The sequence below is a fragment of the Triticum urartu genome, chromosome 7A, assembly GCF_056163025.1.
Source record: "Triticum urartu cultivar PI428250 chromosome 7A, HENAU_Tu73, whole genome shotgun sequence".
Classification (NCBI taxonomy): domain Eukaryota; kingdom Viridiplantae; phylum Streptophyta; class Magnoliopsida; order Poales; family Poaceae; genus Triticum; species Triticum urartu.
The window spans coordinates 96,161,940-96,182,103 of record NC_141879.1 but is presented as its reverse complement, the minus strand read 5'-3'; the positions used below and the strand labels follow the sequence as shown (position 1 = coordinate 96,182,103).

The window sequence follows — 20,164 nt, the reverse complement described above, 5'->3', positions numbered from 1 at the left end:
TTATGACGAGCTCTTCATCACCTCCATAAACGAGAAACATTTCCTTAGTCCTTTTCAGGTACTTCAGGATGTTCTTGACTGCTGTCCAGTGTTCCTTGCCGGGATTACTTTGGTACCTACCTACCAAACTTACGGCAAGGTTTACATCAGGTCTGGTACACAACATGGCATACATAATAGAACCTATGGCTGAGGCATAGGGGATGACACTCATCTCTTCTATATCTTCTGCCGTGGTCGGACATTGAGCTGAGCTCAATTTCACACCTTGCAACACAGGCAAGAACCCCTTCTTAGACTGATCCATATTGAACTTCTTCAATATCTTATCAAGGTATGTGCTTTGTGAAAGACCTATGAGGCGTCTTGATCTATCTCTATAGATCTTTATGCCTAATATATAAGCAGCTTCTCCAAGGTCCTTCATTGAAAAACTCTTATTCAAGTAGGCCTTAATGCTGTCCAAAAGCTCTATATCATTTCCCATCAAAAGTATGTCATCTACATACAATATGAGAAATGCTACAGAGCTCCCACTCACTTTCTTGTAAACGCAGGCTTCTCCATAAGTCTGCATAAACCCAAACGCTTTGATCATCTCATCAAAGCGAATATTCCAACTCCGAGATGCTTGCACCAGCCCATAAATCGAGCGTTGGAGCTTGCACACCTTGTCAGCATTTTTAGGATCGACAAAACCTTCCGGCTGCATCATATACAATTCTTCCTTAAGGAAACCATTAAGGAATGCCGTTTTGACGTCCATTTGCCATATCTCATAATCATAGAATGCGGTAATTGCTAACATGATTCGAACGGACTTCAGCTTCGCTACCGGTGAGAAAGTCTCATCATAGTCAACCCCTTGAACTTGTCGATAACCCTTAGCGACAAGCCGAGCTTTGTAGATGGTCACATTACCATCCGCGTCTGTCTTCTTCTTAAAGATCCATTTATTTTCTATGGCTCACCGCTCAACGGGCAAGTCAGTCAAAGTCCATACTTTGTTTTCATACATGGATCCTATCTTGGATTTCATGGCTTCCAGCCATTTGTCGAAATCTGGGCCCGCCATCGCTTCTTCATAGTTCGAAGGTTCACCGTTGTCTAACAACATGATTTCCAAGACAGGGTTGCCGTACCATTCTGGTGCGGAACGTGTCCTTGTGGACCTTCGAATTTCAGTAGGAGCTTGATCAGAAGTATCTTGATTATCATCATTAACTTCCTCTCTAATTGGTGCAGGCACCTCAGGAACATTTTCTTGAGCTGCGCCATTTTCCGGTTCAAGAGGTAATACTTCATCAAGTTCTACTTTCCTCCCACTTACTTCTTTCGAGAGAAACTCTTTCTCTAGAAAGGATCCATTCTTGGCAACAAAGATCTTGCCTTCGGATCTGAGGTAGAAGGTATACCCAATAGTTTCTTTAGGGTATCCTATGAAGATGTATTCTTCCGACTTGGGTTCGAGCTTTTCAGGTTGAAGTTTCTTGACATAAGCATCGCATCCCCAAACTTTTAGAAACGACAGCTTAGGTTTCTTCCCAAACCATAATTCATACGGTGTCGTCTCAACGGATTTCGATGGAGCTCTATTTAAAGTGAATGCGGCAGTCTCTAAAGCATAGCCCCAAAATGATAGCGGTAAATCGGTAAGAGACATCATAGATCGCACCATATCTAGTAGAGTGCGATTACGACGTTCGGACACACCATTACGCTGAGGTGTTCCAGGCGGTGTCAGTTGTGAAACTATTCGACATTTTCTTAAGTGTGTGCCAAACTCGTGACTCAAGTATTCTCCTCCACGATTTGATCGCAAGAACTTGATTTTCCTGTCACGTTGATTCTCAACCTCACTCTGAAATTCCTTGAACTTTTCAAAGGTCTCAGACTTGTGTTTCATTAAATAGACATACCCATATCTACTCAAGTCATCAGTGAGGGTGAGAACATAACGATAGCCACCGCGAGCCTCAACACTCATTGGACCGCACACATCAGTATGTATGATTTCCAATAAGTTGGTTGCTCGCTCCATTGTTCCTGAGAACGGAGTCTTGGTCATTTTACCCATGAGGCATGGTTCGCACGTGTCAAATTATTCGTAATCAAGAGACTCTAAAAGTCCATCTACATGGAGCTTCTTCATGCGTTTGACACCTATGTGACCAAGGCGGCAGTGCCACAAGTATGTGGGACTATCATTATCAACCTTACATCTTTGGGTACTCACACTATGAATATGTGTAGCATTACGCTCGAGATTCATTAAGAATAAACCATTCACCATCGGAGCATGACCATAAAACATATCTCTCATATAAATAGAACAACCATTATTCTCGGATTTAAATGAGTAGCCATCTCGTATTAAACGAGATCCTGATACAATGTTCATGCTCAAACTTGGCACTAAATAACAATTATTGAGGTTCAAAACTAATCCCGTAGGTAAATGTAGAGGTAGCGTGCCGACGACGATCACATCGACCTTGGAACCATTCCCGACGCGCATCGTCACCTCGTCCTTCGCCAGTCTCCGCTTATTCCGCAGCTCCTGCTTTGAGTTACAAATGTGAGCAACTGCACCGGTATCAAATACCCAGGAGCTACTATGAGTACTGGTAAGGTACACATCAATTACATGTATATCACATATACCTTTTGTTTTGCCGGCCTTCTTGTCCGCTAAGTATTTGGGACAGTTCCGCTTCCAGTGACCACTTTTCTTGCAATAAAAGCACTCAGTCTCGGGCTTGGGTCCATTCTTTGGCTTCTTCCCGGCAGCTTGCTTGCCGGGCGCGGCAACTCCCTTGCCGTCCTTCTTGAAGTTTTTCTTACCCTTGCCTTTCTTGAACTTAGTGGTTTTATTCACCATCAACACTTGATGTTCCTTTTTGACGTCTACCTCTGCTGATTTCAGCATTGCAAATACTTCAGGAATGGTCTTTTCCATCCCCTGCATATTGAAGTTCATCACAAAGCTCTTGTAGCTCGGTGGAAGCGACTGAAGGATTCTGTCAATGAACGCGTCATCCGGGAGATTAACTCCCAGCTGAGTCAAGCGGTTATGTAACCCAGACATAGTGAGTATGTGCTCACTGACAGAACTGTTTTCCTCCATCTTACAGCTGAAGAACTTGTCGGAGACTTCATATCTCTCGACCCAGGCATGAGCTTGAAAAACCATTTTCAGCTCTTCGAACATCTCATATGCTCCGTGTCTCTCAAAACGCTTTTGGAGCCCCGGCTCTAAGCTGTAAAGCATGCCACACTGAACGAGGGAGTAATCATCGGTACGTGTCTGCCAAGCGTTCATAATGTCTTGTTTTGCAGGGAGAGCAGGTGCTTCACCTAGCGGTGCTTTTAGGACATAATCTTTCTTGGCATCTATGAGGATGATCCTCAGGATCCGAACCCAGTCTGTATAGTTGCTGCCATCGTCTTTCAGCTTGGTTTTCTCTAGGAACGCGTTGAAGTTGAGGACAACGTTGGCCATTTGATCTAATATACATGTTGTAAAGATTTTAGACTAAGTTCATGATAATTAAGTTCATCTAATCAAATTATTCAATGAACTCCCACTCAGATAGACATCCCTCTAGTCATCTAAGTATAACATGATCCGAGTTAACTAGGCCGTGTCCGATCATCACGTGAGACGGACTAGCCAACATCGGTGAACATCTTCATGTTGATCGTATCTTCTATACGACTCATGCTCGACCTTTCGGTCTTGTGTGTTCCGAGGCCATGTCTGTACATGCTAGGCTCGTCAAGTCAACCTAAGTGTTTGCATGTGTAAATCTGTCTTACGCCCGTTGTATGTGAACGTTGGAATCTATCACACCCGATCATCACGTGGTGCTTTGAAACAACGAACTGTCGCAACGGTGCACAGTTAGGGGGAAGACTTTCTTGAAATTATTATGAGGGATCATCTTATTTACTACCGTCATTCTAAGTAAACAATATGCAAAAACATGATAAACATCACATGCAATCAAATAATAATAGTGACATGATATGGCCAATATCACATAGCTCCTTTGATCTCCATCTTGGGGCTCCATGATCATCTTGTCACCGGCATGACACCATGATCTCCATCATCATGATCTCCATCATCGTGTCTCCATGAAGTTGCTCGCCAACTATTACTTCTACTACTATGGCTAACACGTTTAGCAATAAAGTAAAGTAATTTACATGGTGTTTCTCAATGACACGCAGGTCATACAAAAAATAAAGACAACTCCTATGGCTCCTGCCGGTTGTCATACTCATCGACATGCAAGTCATGATTCCTATTACAATAGCATGAACATCTCATACATCACATATATATCATTCATCATTCATCACAACTTTGGCCATATCACATCACAAAACACTTGTTGCAAAAACAAGTTAGACGTCCTCTAATTGTTGTTGCAAGTTTTACGTGGCTGCAATAGGGTTCTAGAAAGAACGTTTTCTTACCTACGTGAAAGCCACAACGTGATTTGTCAACTTCTATTTACCCTTCATAAGGACCATTTTCACCGAATCCGCTCCAACTAAAGTGGGAGAGACAGACACCCGCCAGCCACCTTATGCAACTAGTGCATGTCAGTCGGTGGAACTGGTCTCACGTAAGCGTACGTGTAAGGTTGGTCCGGGCTGCTTCATCCCACAATACTGCTGAAGCAAAATAAGACTAGTAGCGGCAAGAAAGTTGACAACATTTACGCCCACAACAAATTGTGTTCTACTCATGCAAAGAGAACTACGCATAGACCTAGCTCATGATGCCACTGTTGGGGAACGTTGCAGAAAACAAAAATTTTCCTACGGTTTCACCAATATCCATCTATGAGTTCATCTAGCAACGAGTGATCGGATTGCATCTACATACCTTTGTAGATCACGCGCGGAAGCGTTCAAGGAACGGGGATGAGGAAGTCGTACTCGACGTGATCCAAATCACCGGAGATCCTAGCGCCGAACGGACGGCACCTCCGTGTTCAGCACACGTATGGTCAGCGTGACGTCTCCTCCTTCTTGATCCAGCAAGGGGGAAGGAGAGGTTGATGAAGATCCAGCAGCACGACGGCGTGGTGGTGGATGCAGCAGTCACCGCAGCAGGGCTTCGCCGTTCTTCTGCGAGAGGGAGAGGTGTAGCAGGGGAGAGGGAGGCGCCAAGACTCAAGGGTGCGGCTGCCCCTCCCTCCCCCCTTTATATAGGCCCCCTAGGGGGTGCGCCGGCCCTAGGAGATGGGATCTCCTAGGGGGACGGCGGCCAAGGGGTGGAGTGCCCCCCAAGCCAGGTGGGGCGCCCCCCCCACCCTAGGGTTCCCAACCCTAGGCGCATGGGGTGGGCCAAGGGGGTGCACCAGCCCACTATGGGCTGGTTCCCCTCCCCACTTTAGCCCATGGGGCCCTCCGGGATGGGTGGTCCCACCCGGTGGACCCCCGGGACCCTTCCGGTGGTCCCGGTACAATACCGGTGACCCCCGAAACTCTCCCGATGTCCGAAACTGCACTTCCTATATATAATTCTTCACCTCCGGACCATTCCGGAACTCCTCGTGACGTCCGGGATCTCATCCGGGACTCCGAACAACTTTCGGGTTACTGCATACTCATATCCATACAACCCTAGCGTCACCGAACCTTAAGTGTGTAGACCCTACGGGTTCGGGAGACATGTAGACATGACCGAGACGGCTCTCTGGTCAATAACCAACAGCGGGATCTGGATACTCATGTTGGCTCCCACATGCTCCTCGATGATCTCATCGGATGAACCACGATGTCGAGGATTCAAGCAACCTCGTATACAATTCCCTTTGTCAATCGGTACGTTACTTGCCCGAGATTCGATCGTCGGTATCCCAATACCTCGTTCAATCTCGTTACCGGCAAGTCACTTTACTCGTACCGTAATGCATGATCCCGTGACCAGACACTTGGTCACTTTGAGCTCATTATGATGATGCATTACCGAGTGGGCCAGAGATACCTCTCCGTTATACGGAGTGACAAATCCCAGTCTTGATCCGTGTCAACCCAACAGACACTTTAGGAGATACCCGTAGTATACCTTTATAGTCACCCAGTTACATTGTGACATTTGGTACACCCAAAGCACTCCTACGGTATCCGGGAGTTACATGGTCTCATGGTCTAAGGAAAAGATACTTGACATTGGAAAAACTCTAGCAAACGAACTATACGATCTTGTGCTACGTTTAGGATTGGGTCTTGTCCATCACATCATTCTCCTAATGATGTGATCTCGTTATCAATGACATAAAATGTCCATAGTCAGGAAACCATGACTATCTGTTGATCAACGAGCTAGTCAACTAGAGGCTTACTAGGGACATGTTGGTGTCTATGTATTCACACATGTATTACGATTTCCGGATAACACAATTATAGCATGAATAAAAGACAATTATCATGAACAAGGAAATATAATAATAATCCTTTTATTATTGCCTCTAGGGCATATTTCCAACAGTAATCCCATGGTCGAACACACTGTCCTTTTATTTATCATGAAATCATTCTGAAGAATCGCTCTTTGACCAGGACTGGATAGCAAAGGCGAAGATGATCCGGTGTTCAGCCCCCCTTCCTGAAGGCTTGGACAATCCGGTGCTGGAAAAGATGCTCGAGACAACACCTTGTCTAGTGCCCTCCAAGGAAGACGAAGGGGGGAATAAAGAGGGCGAAAGCGGGCCTCCATCGCTACCTATTCCAATCGAGGGAATGAGTGCCTTCGCGAGGGAGGATAACCAAGGGGAGGAATATGACATTCTGTCTCCCCGGGGGAGGAAGAGGACTGCCTCTGAAGATCTGGAAACTAAGGTTTCCAAACAGGAGAAGAAATCTCCGCTAGAGGGTCCTGCCTCGAAGGGTATTCTTGCCACACAATGTCCGTGCGGGGATCTGCCCTCTACCGAGCTGTAAGTAAGCAAAAAGTACTTAATAGTGAAGATATCTTGCTCTACTTCTGAGGAAAATAACCAAAGTATTTATCTTGCAGTTCGGATCTTAGCCCTTCTTAGCAGAGCTCATCTTCGGGGGATCTTATTCCGGAGATGATGGAGAGCGAAACGCCTCCCCCTGCCACACCGCCTCACGAAGCGGGCGACCCCGAGGTGTCATCGCGGAGGGTTTCTCCGGATCCGGCAAGTCCAGAAGGTAATCTCATGGCCACCCGAAGTCCTCAACACCCGGCTCTCGAAGAGAGTCATCAAAAGAGCCGGGCACCGTCTGGTGTGCGGTCGGACATACGGAGGGATCTGCTGGCGCAAGCGGCTATCTCAGAAGAGCACCGCACCTTGATGGGTACGGTGATTGAAAGGATTACGTCCGCCGAAAGCGGGTTGCATGAAGCTTTTACGAGTCTACTGACGGGTTTTGAGGTACGTGAAATGATGTATATTTTTTACGATACCGCATATTTTTAAATGTGCCCTGTGTAGATAGTAGCCCCTGAGACTCTGGTTGTTGTCGAAAACGGCGGCAAACAGAGGATCATAGTCCCAGTTAATAACCAGACTGCCTTTATGTGCAGGTGGTGGAAGCTCTAGTGGCTAGCCGGACTGATGGGTATGCCGAACTAAAGTGGCAGCTGGATGCGGCATATGCCGACATCGTTCTTGTCAACAAGCGGCTTGACGAGGCACTAGGTAGGTGATTTTTCCGGTGAATGTCACATAGTAAGAGCAACATGATGCCTGTATCTTTAATATGTCGTGACTGCAGATGGAGCTGCCACCGTGGAGACCCTTCGGGCGGAGCTTGCCCAAGCCAAGGAGCAAGCAAGGAGTAGCAATGCGGTCGCTTTGCAGGCGGCCGAAGAGTTAAGGGCCGAACAGGCCGCACATTGCAAGAGCAAAGAAAAAATTGCCAAGATGGCCGTGGAGTTAAAAGATGCTGCTGACCGTTACCGGCTTCTTGAAGAGGAAAACCGGGTGAAAGCGACGGACCTGGAGAAGGCCCGGGTGGCTGCCAAGGAAGCCCGCTCCAAAATTAGAGCGACGAAGGAGGAGCTGAATCAAGCTGCAGATATCGTGTCTGGGAAGCCCTTCTTGTTGCGGACTAAGTTCGAAGATCCGAAGTATGCTCCTCTGGACCGGCTATGGAGTTCTACGGACGCGTACATGGATTTGGCTGCCAGCGCTGCTGATGCCGCCGAGTACTTCAAGGATCAGAAAGGTCCCGAAGTGGAGAAGCTATTCTGGTCACAGTTTCACGCTCTGATCCGTCCGCTGCTGCTGAATGAGCGATTGACCGGTTGGGCCGAGCTCCATAGGTTGTCCGGACTGGCCATGAGGTCCGTTGTGGATCATTTGTGGCCAGGAGGGCCAAGGCCGAATAGCTATTTTAGCTTAGTGCAACAATTCCTTGGCACTGTGCCACACATCGATGCTGTAAAGAGGTCGGCGTGCATAGAAGGCTCGCGGATGGCCCTTGCCCGTGTCAAAACATACTGGGCGGAGATGGATGCCACCACTATTGCGGCACAGGATTCGGCCATAGGCCGAGTGGCTGCCGAGCACTACTTTGAAGAAGTTCTTGAAGGCGCTCGTTCGATAGAGGCTCATTGCTCGAAGAATATTATGTTTGAGTGACATGTATTCCCATTGTAAAAACAATGTTTTATTGAGTTTATCAAGGCTGTATTTATATTTTTTGCCCGAAAGTGCTATGATGCCTCCTGTGTGGCCATTTATGTATATATGTATATAACCTGAAAGATGGCAGTCGTCGGCTTCAGCCCCCACGCATATAATGCGGGGGTGTCCGCAGAAGATGCATGTTCACACTTGATCCAACGTCTTGGTCCATGAAGGAGGTGATAGCGCAGCGAACTAGGCAACCGGACTATAATGCTTTAACACTTTTACTTAGCCAGAGGAGTTTGAAAGTGGGGCTACTATATAGCCCTTGGTGGCTCCGCGCTCATCCGGATTTGGGCCGCGTACATGCCTGGTCGGGAAACGGCCCTTCGTTAAGGCGGAGGAATCCCGAAGATTCCGCTAGGTCATCGAGTGGTTGACCAGTCTCACGCTATATCATGATAGTCAGTTTTCGGCTTTCTCTACTGAGGTGCTCGTCCGGATGAACCAGGGCACAATCGCAGTAGTTCTCCTGGTGCCGCCTTAGCCGTTAGAGCAGAACATAAGGCAGCAAAACACAGGAGCCGGGAAAACCCAACAATTGACCAAAGACATGATTCGGAGCTGATGCATATAAGGCCAAACTCGGGACGCCGAACACTCCCTAAGGTATTATGTCTTTATGATGTAAACTGGGCCTAAACAGTGCCCTTTGTAATAAGCCCCTGGTGTCCAGGTACGTGCAATATTCTGACGTGGCCACATGCCAATACGTCAGCATCCTTCTCAATTGTACTGAGAATCCGAGGGATGTGTATCAACAAGAGACTGTAAAAAAGGTTTACGCAGGGTCTTAATCTAAAAACAATCCTTGGAACGGGTCCCTGCTGCACGTCTGCGCGTGTGTCTCCGTTGTGCCGTATTCTGGACGGGTGTAGCACGATGGTCATCTGAAAAAGAGAGGAACTTAATTGAAAAGTTGCTGTGCAAAAGGTAAGTTATACTAAATAAACAATATATAGTTCAAAATGAGCAAAGTTGAGCCTAATTGCCATTTGTGCGCGCGCGTTGAGCCCCTTGTATTGTAATAGGAGTATAGCCATCAAACCTGTATCAATTACATATAGCTGCACCGGACTCGTCCAACCGTGTCCGTGGTCTTAACGACCTGTAGAATGCTTTAGTTGGTGAGGACGTTTAGTGTGCGGCTGCCAAGGCAGCCGTGCAGTCTTCCGCGCGCAAGGAGCGCTCAATATTTCCATTTACTGTAATGATGCCACGTGGACTGGGCATTTTAACCATGAGGGAAGCGTAATGTGGTATTGCGTTAAAGCGAGCGAAAGCTTCGCGTCTGAGTAGTGCTTGATAGCCACTTTGGAACGGAGCGATGTGGAAGGTTAAATTTTCGCTGCGGAAGTTATCGGAGAAGCCGAATATAACCTCGAGTAGTAGGGAGCCCGTGCAATGGGATTCTAGGCCTGGCGTTACTCCTTTAAAGGTAGTATTGCTATGGCTAATTTTTGTTGGGTTTATCCCCATTTTGCGGACTGTGTCCTGATATATCAGGTTTAAACTACTGCCGCCGTCCATCAGGACTCGTGTGAAGTGGTATCCATCAATTATCGGGTCTAACACCAAGGCAGCCCATCCTGCATGTCGGATACTTGCCGAGTAATCCCGATGGTCGAAGGTGATCGGTTGGGACGACCAGTGGCAGAACTCCGCTGTGATAGGACCTGGGACATGTGTCTCTAGGAGTGCCGCTTTGTTTCTCCCCTTTGTCACGTGTAACACGTTTACTGTTTTAACTTCTGGTGGGAATTTCTTTTGTTCCCCGGTGCTTTGCTTGCGAGGCTCGTCCTCTTCTTCGCTCGGTGTATCCTGCCCCTTGTGTTCGGCGTTGAGCTTGCCGGACTGCTTGAAGACCCAACATTCTCTATGGGCATGATTTGCAGGTTTATCGGGGGTGCTGTGGATCTGACATATTTTGTCCAGAATCTTGTTTAGGCTGGACAGTTCGTCTCTGTTGCCTTTGAAGGGCAGTTTTTGCTGACCTGGCCGAGAGCTTCTGAATCCGGCGTTTACCGCCGTGCTCTTCGGGCTGTCTTCTTTATTCCGGTGCTTGTTTTTGCTGCGTCGTGGTTTCCCGTTTTCATCCCTGACTTCGGATGTACTTGGGTCGCTGGTGCTGCACCAGGCTAACCAGCTGTCCTCGCCCGCGCAAAAGCGGGTCATGAGGCTTGTCAATGCTGCCATTGTTCTCGGCTTTTCTTGGCCGAGGTTTCTGGCGAGCCATTCGTCTCGAACGCTGTGCTTGAAAGCTGCTAAGGCTTCGGCGTCCGAACAGTCGACTATTTGGTTCTTTTTAGTGAGGAACCTATTCCAAAGCTTTCGGGCTGACTCTCCGGGCTGTTGAGTTATATGACTTAAATCGTCCGCATCCGATGGTCGGACATAGGTCCCTTGAAAATTTGCCCGAAAAGCGTCTTCGAGCTCTTCCCAGCTTCCAATGGAGTTTTCGGGGAGGCTTTTAAGCCAGTGCCGAGCTGGTCCTTTGAGCTTGAGGGGTAAATACTTGATGGCATGGAGATCATCTCCTCGAGCCATGTGGATATGGAGGATGTAGTCCTCAATCCAGACCCCAGGGTCTGTCGTTCCGTCGTACGCCTCTATGTTTACGGGTTTGAATCCCTCTGGAAATTCATGGTCCAGCACCTCATCGGTCACTACTAGGGAAAAGCTTATAGGCAGACGCTTACTAGTAGCGCGGGTTTATAACCCTCGCTGCTGCTACTTACTAGTAGCGCGGGTTTTTACCCCTCGCTACTACTAAGTTGATACTAGTAGCACGGGTCTTTAACCCACACTACTACTAAGCGGTCTCTACCGTGCCCTCCTGGGACATGCCATAGTAGTAGCGAGGGGTACAAACCCGCGCTACTACTAAGTTGATAGTAGTAGCGTGGTTTTATACCCCTCGCTACTACTAAGTACGAGGTAGGTTAAATTCCCATATCCTCGGCCGAATCCCTCCTCTCCCCCTCACTTTTCCCCTCTCTCACTTTCCTCCTCTCTTCCTCGTACTTCAGCGGTGGCCGCCGCTGGTACACTCTGCTTTCTTCCTCCCTCCCTCTCCGAGATCCCTCCGGTGGGAGGTCGCCGGAGCTCCTCGCCGCCGCCAAGATGCGGAAGCACGACCTCGGCATCCTCCTCCTCACCGCCTTCGCCGTCTTCTTCTCGCTCCAGGTCAGCCCTCCTCCTCCTCCACCTCCCCCCTCTCCGATTCGATCCGGAACCCTAGCTGACCCATCCCCCTCCTCCTCCGACAGCACGAGGGCCGCCGTGAGGTGCTGCTCCCCACACACGACACCAAGATCCAGGTCCTCCAACTCCCGGCCAATGCCGGGCTGGCCTCCGCGGCCTCCACGAGGCGCGCGTCATGGACGAGATCTCCCTGCTCCCGGCCAACGTGCGCGTCGCCGCCGGCCGCCGCCCCGTCGCCATGGACGTCGGCGCCGTCGAACGAACCATTGACACCATTGACAGCATGCACGGGGTCGAGATTTTTTTTGTTTTTCAAATTAATAGTAGTAGCGCGGGTAACAGACACGCGCTACAGATAGTTAGTAGTAGTAGCGCGGGATGCACCGGGCTACTACTACTAGTTAGCTGTAGCGTCGTAGTAGTAGCGCAGGCACCCACACTACTACTAGCTTTTAACCCGCGCTACTACTAGGCTTTTTCCTAGTAGTAGGGGGTGTGCGGCACCCCTGTATTTGGGTGTACCATGGTGTTCGGATGTTTGTTGTGTTGCATTGCATGCTGGAGCGCGCTTGTGTGGCCCGTATATGGATCTGGTTGCGCCATCCTTTTGATGCGAGCCCTCGCGTGGATCACGTACTGCCTTATGTGCGGTGTCGTTTGCCGCTCTATGTTGGCCACGAGGTCGTCTATCCGACCGGATGGCCGTTTTTTTTCAATTGCGGGGGATCTAAGGCCTCCTCATCGAATTCAGGTAGCAACTTTCGCTTCGGGTAGCTCTTGGTGCGGCGATTACCGCCGTACTTCGCTGCAGTGTTGAGTACTTCACTCCATCTGATTCTGAGTGTGTCTTGTGCAGCCCTGAGCCTTTGCTTCTGCTTTTTCAGGCTCCTCGCAGTGGCAACAAACCTTTGATGGGCATTCTGTTGCTCCGGGCGCCTGTCCGGTGTGATGTCGTCCGGACTGTTATCTTCGACGGAGTCGGGTTGTTCGGTTTGATTCTCCGTGTTGCCGTGGTCGGGCGATGGTTCACCCTGCTCTAACGCTGGGTCTATATGACCGCTTTTTCTGCCGAGGCGGTATTTGGAGCGGCGCTTACGCCGCCGCTTTGTCTGCTTCTCGAGCGAACAACCCTTCGCTGCGTCTTTCCGTTCCTCGTCGTCATTTTCTTTGGGTGTGTCCACCATGTATACATCATATGATGAAGTGGTTGTCCAGTGCCCTGTGGGTAGTGGTTCCTGTTCGTCTCCTGCATCGTCGTCCATACCATCGATGTCTTCAAAATCAAAGTCGAGCATGTCGGTCAAATCGTCGACAGTGGCTACTAAGTGGGTGGTGGGTGGGCGGCGAATTTCTTCGTCATCCGCATCCCCATCCTGCCGAACATAGTTCGGCCAGGACTCTCCTAACAGGGAGAGAGACCTTAATGAGCTCAGCATGTCGCCGAAGGGTGAGTGCTAAAAGATATCCATGGAGGTGAACTCCATGATCGGTGCCCAGTCAAATTCGATAGGCACAGGCGCAGGCGGTTTGGAGTTCGTGGCCGGGGAAGAATCCGGCAGTTCGGTGTCACGGCTCCCGTGAAGGGTAAGGTCGATATTCGGCTCGATCGCCGCTGAGAATACGGCCTCCGTGGCGGGGTCTATCCGCCCGTCCATGGATGGCGCAATTGGCTCCGAATTGAGGGTCGGAGCGGTCGCCAGTGCGGTCTCCTGAACACTGTCCGATGGTAGAGCTAAATCATGCCCATCGTGACCGTGCGACGCGCTCGGCTGGGGCTCGAATCCATCGAAGATCAAGTCTCCGCGGATGTCGGCCGTGTAGTTTAAGCTTTCGAATCTGACCTGGTGGCCAGGGGCGTAACTCTCGATCTGCTCCAGATGGCCAACCGAGTTGGCCCGCAGTGCGAAGCCGCCGAATACAAAGATCTGTCCGGGGAGAAAGGTCTCACCCTGGACTGCATCGCTATCAATGATCGAAGGAGCCATCAAGCGTAATGACGATGACACAGAGGAACTCTCAATGAAAGCACCAATGTTGGTGTCAAAACCGGCGGATCTCGGGTAGGGGGTCCCGAACTGTGCGTCTAAGGCGGATGGTAGCAGGAGGCAGGGGACACGATGTTTTACCCAGGTTCGTGCCCTCTTGATGGAGGTAAAACCCTACGTCCTGCTTGATTATTCTTGATAATATGAGTAGTACAAGAGTTGATCTACCACGAGATCAGAGAGGCTAAACCCTAGAAGCTAGCCTATGGTATGATTGTATGTTGTCCTACGGACTAAAACCCTCCGGTTTATATAGACACCGGAGGAGGTTAGGGTTACACAAGGTCGGTTACAAAGGAGGAGATATACATATCCGTATTGCCTAGCTTGCCTTCCACGCCAAGTAGAGTCCCATCCGGACACGGGACGAAGTCTTCAATCTCGTATCTTCATAGTCCAACAGTCCGGCCAAAGGATATAGTCCGGCTGTCCGGAGACCCCCTAATCCAGGACTCCATCAGTCCCCCCCTCCCGGCGCGCGCGGGCGCGTCGCGGGAGGGGAGCGGAGATGCAAGATTCGCTTGCTGATGGCTTTTCTCGCGTTGCCTTGCATCAACTTCAATAATATTTGGTTCTATGCATCTCAAGATGCGGAGGCCAGGAGGTTTATCCTTCTTTAACTGAAAGTTATAAAAGTTCGACCAAATGCTTTCTAGAATGCATTGTATTTGTGAATTAAGGTAGTAATGTTAGTTATTGCAAGAAAGTTACATTTTCCGCCTTTTGCCAGGCAGAATATTTGTATTTATATATATATATACAATACCGCTATTCTAAGCTAGAGCATAAAATATTGTACACACTTAGTAATATTCTACACCCTTAGTAAAATTATATACAAAAGATAGTAATATTGGAATATAATTTTTACCATCCAAGTCAATATTTTACTATATTTTTTCAAAAAATTAGTACATTTCTACACCAGTTTACTAATATTTTGTAACCAAAGTGACCAAAATCGACACCCTACAACACACCAACGGATTCCGGAGCCGCCTCTCTGGCTTCCACGCTAGCCCCGAGGCAGTGTACCAACCAAGCCGACAACTATGTCACCCAATTGACCAAAGTAAACATGTTTCATGCATGCTATTCTCGAGAGTCATTGCTTTGACTTCAATGCCAGTCTTGAGGCTGCACACCCGCTTGACCAACTATGAAGCTACAATGCTTGACGAACCAGGATCACCCCCAAGAGAGAAGAGATGGGATGCCGTTGATGCCCGCTCCAACTAAGGTCGAAACTTGAGTCTTCACCCGAAGAGCTCAAAACCGCAATGTCAAGGGGGGTGAAGGACCTCCACGGTGACATCTACAAGGAGGAATGATGGCATAGGATGCCGACGATGCTCACATCGACCAAGATTGCTCTAGGCTATCACCTAGAGCCCACCAAACCCATCCTCATTGTAAGCCTACCCAACCGACTGCCATCAGCGGCCTACCTGCCATCATTGCCCGAGCTAGGTAGACATATGCGCCAGACAACTTGCCCCACCATCCACTACCAACACGGCATGCAAACCATCATGGCTCCTCAGATCGCCATGGCTGTCCCCATTCCAACCACTGAATGTCAACTTCGCCGCACCACCATCCTCCATATTTGGTTTGTCACCATTGCTGCAGAGCTGCCCACCCGCTCACCGAAGCCATCACCGCCCATACAACAACGACATCGGCGTTGCCGAGACTGTACGATCCAGATCTAGCCGGAGCTAGTCACCCGCACAATCCAACATACCACCACACCACTCATTGCCAATCTAGAACCAACATAGGCTATAGGCACACATGCATTATGGCCTTGCACACGTATCCAGACACATTGGCCCAGATGCAACGAACATAAATCCACACCACCAGGGTGGTCTCCACTCCAACCTTGTGGACGAACCCGCCAACCACCACCTGTGAAGGGTGCACACTGTATTGCACCTTCGTGCTAGCCACCCAAGCCACCGCCCAACGCCTCACGGCGTGACAGTGAGCTCAACCCGAGCCCCTCCCCCTTACCGACATCCTAGAGCCGGTAGGCCGACCGCCATCGCTCCATACCACATAGCCGACTACTAGCGCCATTCAAGGAGAGCTTCCCACCACCTTGGCAATGGGACCCGAGGCCACTATGGCAGGATCGAGGCCGTGACACTAAGTTTCCTCTGGCATCGCTTGGGGAGTGACACGAGGGGAACAATCTAGTTCGTTCTGAAAATCTGCATCAATCTTGATAGTTAGAACTCAAGATTCTTCTTCCTCCTCCTCTTCACTTGATTATTCCTCTTAAACATGTATTCCTTTAATGCAAGAGGCTTGGACAACCTGTGAGTCATAGGAGTCCTCTTTCCATCCTCAGTCATGTCGTTATAGGTGACGAAATAAGCAAGAACATCATTAGGCACCAAGGTTGCATAATCATTCTTTTGATGAATGTGTAACACCATAGATAGGAAGTGAGGTGCTGGTACTCCAATGAACTTTCTCACGATGAATCCATCATTGATCTTCTCACACCTAAAGCCTTGCAACTTGACCACAAGAGCGGCGAGTCATGAATAGTGTTTGAGGTGTTTTGTAGGGGTTCATCACAAACAATTTCATGTCATGCTTGGCCATTTGATACTTTAACCTTTGAATGCATGTGGTGCCTTCATTCATGACAACCAAATGATCCCATAGAGCTTTTTGTGCACTTGATGAGGATGACTTGGGCATAGATATCTCTTGAAAGGCACTTTAAATCAAATGGATAGTGGTGGCATTGAGTTCTTGGTCAATCACTTCACGCGTAGTCACATTACCGGCATCCACCGGATTGAATCCATGCTCCACAATCTCCCAAAGCGCCGCCAAAGAGATATGAATATGAGACTCCATAGGAAACTTCCAATGAGAGTAGTCTCTTCCTTCAAGGACGGGTGGTGAGCCGGCATAGTGATATTTAGTAGTGGAAGCTGGTAGAGGTGGGGGATAGGCCCATGATGCTTGGTTGAAGCTAGTAGGTGTAGCACCACTGTTACTCAAACCCAACGGTTGTGTCTCCGCAAGTTGTGAGGTGGCGGGAACACTATTCGCTAGTGCAAGAGCTTTAGCTATCCTTTTGTTAACGAATACCTTCGTAGAAGCATCCGATTGGGATTTATGCTCCACTGTGAACTTGGCGAGATCTGTGACGGTGTACAACTTCTCGGCATCACTAGAAGAGGTACCCTCTGCGCCTTCTAAGGTGGTGAAGCCCTTAAAATAGTCCTTACTCTGTTACCAATTGAAAGGATTGAGATGGACCTAAGGAGGCTAATGGGCCTACTAATTTTTGTAGCTCTTTTTACAAATTAGGCTTTGTAGAATGCAAATGATCGGGCAATCCACAAGCTTGGGTCCTCATCTCTCCAACTTCTAAGAATAACAAGATCAGAGGGGAATTCTCGGAACTTGCTCAAATCACGCAAGTTATCAGTCGAATAGCTAATCTTGGCTAAGGTTATTAGCTCCTCTAAAAAAATCTGTCACAAACCTCTCAAGGAACCAAAGGATTAGGGTTGGGAAAGCGTGGGGAGCGTTCTTAGCTACATTTGATATGCTTAGAATGAATCGTCACCCCTATCCCGAAGCGGTGGACGGGTTGGAAAAAACTAGCTATTTTTAGGCTGAAAAATTAGCGTCAGATATTCCAACCCAGCAAAGAACAACCTCAGGGTTAGACAATCAAGCCTGGGAATCACCCCAGGACCCAGAGCTATTGGGAATGTCCTGGGCAGTTTGGCCTCTATCTGGGCAAAATCAAGAGCAGTCGAGTAAGTACCAGAGTCCGACTAAAACTGAAAGCTACCGGACAGTGCGACTGTCTGTCTGGCTTAAGAATCATCGCAATACCATGTGCATAGTAATAGACCCAGACTCAAACTGTCTGGTCAGAATTGGCACAAATGGTCCAGCCAGCTAAAAGCCGCCTTTTGATTGCCTTTGACCTAGGATGGTTGGCTATTTGGCATTGGACCTTTTGGTGGATAGGAAGGATTTTAGATGTAGAATAACTTTCATGTGCTTGAACTTCACATCCCTTGACCCCCTCTTAATAGTGAGGGATCCTTATAGTTCAAGAACAAGAAAGAAAGACTACAAAACTAGCCTTCATGAAGTCCTTTAGCCCTTTAAATTTGGGGGGGGGGGGGGAACCTTCGCACAAGGAACTAAAATCCGATCATACACTTACTAGCCTCACTAGCTCCTTTAATTTTCCACCGTCAATATAAAAGGATAAGTAGGGGCCTAGATGCACTTCCACATGCAACACATCAGTGTCTTGGATAACAAAAGGTAGTACTTAAAAATTCTTGAATTTTGTTCGTTGTTTATGTGCATATTTTGGTCCTTGCACTATTAAACTGATACTTTGGCGCTTTAACTTGATACCATGTATTTTGGCTCCTCACCATATAAATTTTTGTTCCTCAAGTGAGTTTTAAGAATACTAAATTCATTTGACCAAGATAGAACCTACACGTAGGTTGCACTAACCCACATGTTTTTCATGTAAATAATCTTAAGGAAATTCTGCATCAAGTTATTTTCACAATCTATCTAAGCACATGGCAAGGTCAACAAATGTACACACAAGCAAACCATGTCTTTGTTGTCCTCTGCTTCCTATAACTGACAACTCATCCACGCACACCATGAGAATAACAATTACTACTATGCACCTCAATATATTGCAATAAAAAATTCAATAAAAAACGACAGATCTAGTGCTAGAAGCTCCCACACCAGGTGTGGTCCGTGGAAAGATCAAAAACAAAAAATCTATCACAATTTTTTTCGTTGAAGGTCCATTAAATTTCATCGACAAATGCATCCAACAATTATTTCTCATGCCATATAATCAGTATGGAAGGGGAGAAATGTGTTTATAGTCTACTGTGATTTAAAGCTGGAAGTCACGTGTGATGAAAGTATGGAAGGAAAAAACAAACGTGTTTGAGCTGGTTAGGATAGGTGAGGTGGATGCTGGTTAGGATACAATGCCCACCACATGAGATCTGGGTTGCATAGTTAATCAATGTTCTTTATGAAAATCTAAGGGTTGTGCTTTGTTAACTAATAGGTCGATCAAATAAGTTCTCAGATGTTTCTGATTTTTGTGGGATTTTTAAGCATATTTTTCTGCTTAGGCCATCAAAACACTTTTAGTATCTAGAGTAATTGACAAGAGAATGTCTATCGCATTAATGATTAAGTGTTTCTGATTTTGTGTGATTTTCCAGTCTATTTTCTTCTTCTATGTAGCCCATCAGGTACTTTTAGTACATAACAGATGCAGTTCTAGTCCACTTATGTGTTGGAGTCAACTAAATACAGTATCTGACAATTTTTAGTTTATAGATATTAACATTACAAGTAGTAGAATTGATTAATACCTTGCTTTCAAACTTGCACAGGTTTTGTTGGAATGGCATTGTCCTATGGTCTTACGCTAAATACGTCATTTGTTTCATGTATTCAAAACCAATGCAACCTTGCGAATAAAATAATCTCAGTGGAACGGGTGAGCCAGTACATGGACATACAAAGTGAAGCAGCAGAAGTTGTTGAAGAAAATCGACCATTGCCAGATTGATCCCAAGATGGCAATTTAGATCTTAGAGATTTGAAGGTAATCAAATATAATATTTACATGTACAACATACAAGGTAAAATCCAATTAACACCTCTAGCAAATTTATGCGATTGATTTTCATTAGACAGATCAGGTATAGGAATGATGCTCCACTTGTACTACATGGGATCACTTGCAAGTTTGCAGGTGGAGATAAGATTGGTATAGTCGGTCAAACAGGATGTGGCAAGACAACATTAATTGGCACATTGTTTCGTCTTGTTGAACCTGCCGAAGGGAAAATAATTAGACTCTGTGGACATCAGTACAATAGGCTTACGTGACTTGCGTTCACGTTTGGGTATCATTCCACAAGATCCAACACTTTTAAGGGTACAGTAAGATACAATCTAGATCCTCTTGGGCAATTCTCGGATCAGCAAATATGGGAAGTAAGATGTACAGAGATATCTATTTTGCCTTTTCTCGCCTTACGAAGTGTTCAGATAAGATTATTAAGAAGGTTTGACACCTACCTCCTTCGATTCGCGGAAGACAAGAGCAATGTGCATGTCAACTTTGCACGGATGCAAATGTTTAATGACTGCATTGCTGATCTTGGTCTTCGCGAGATA

The 20,164-nt window shown here is 47.5% G+C and overlaps 1 pseudogene; it reads left to right on the top strand.

Annotated features, from left to right (window-relative positions):
- LOC125518360 (ABC transporter C family member 10-like) overlaps positions 1–20,164 on the top strand; it is a 41,810-nt pseudogene that overhangs the window by 15,277 nt on the left and 6,369 nt on the right.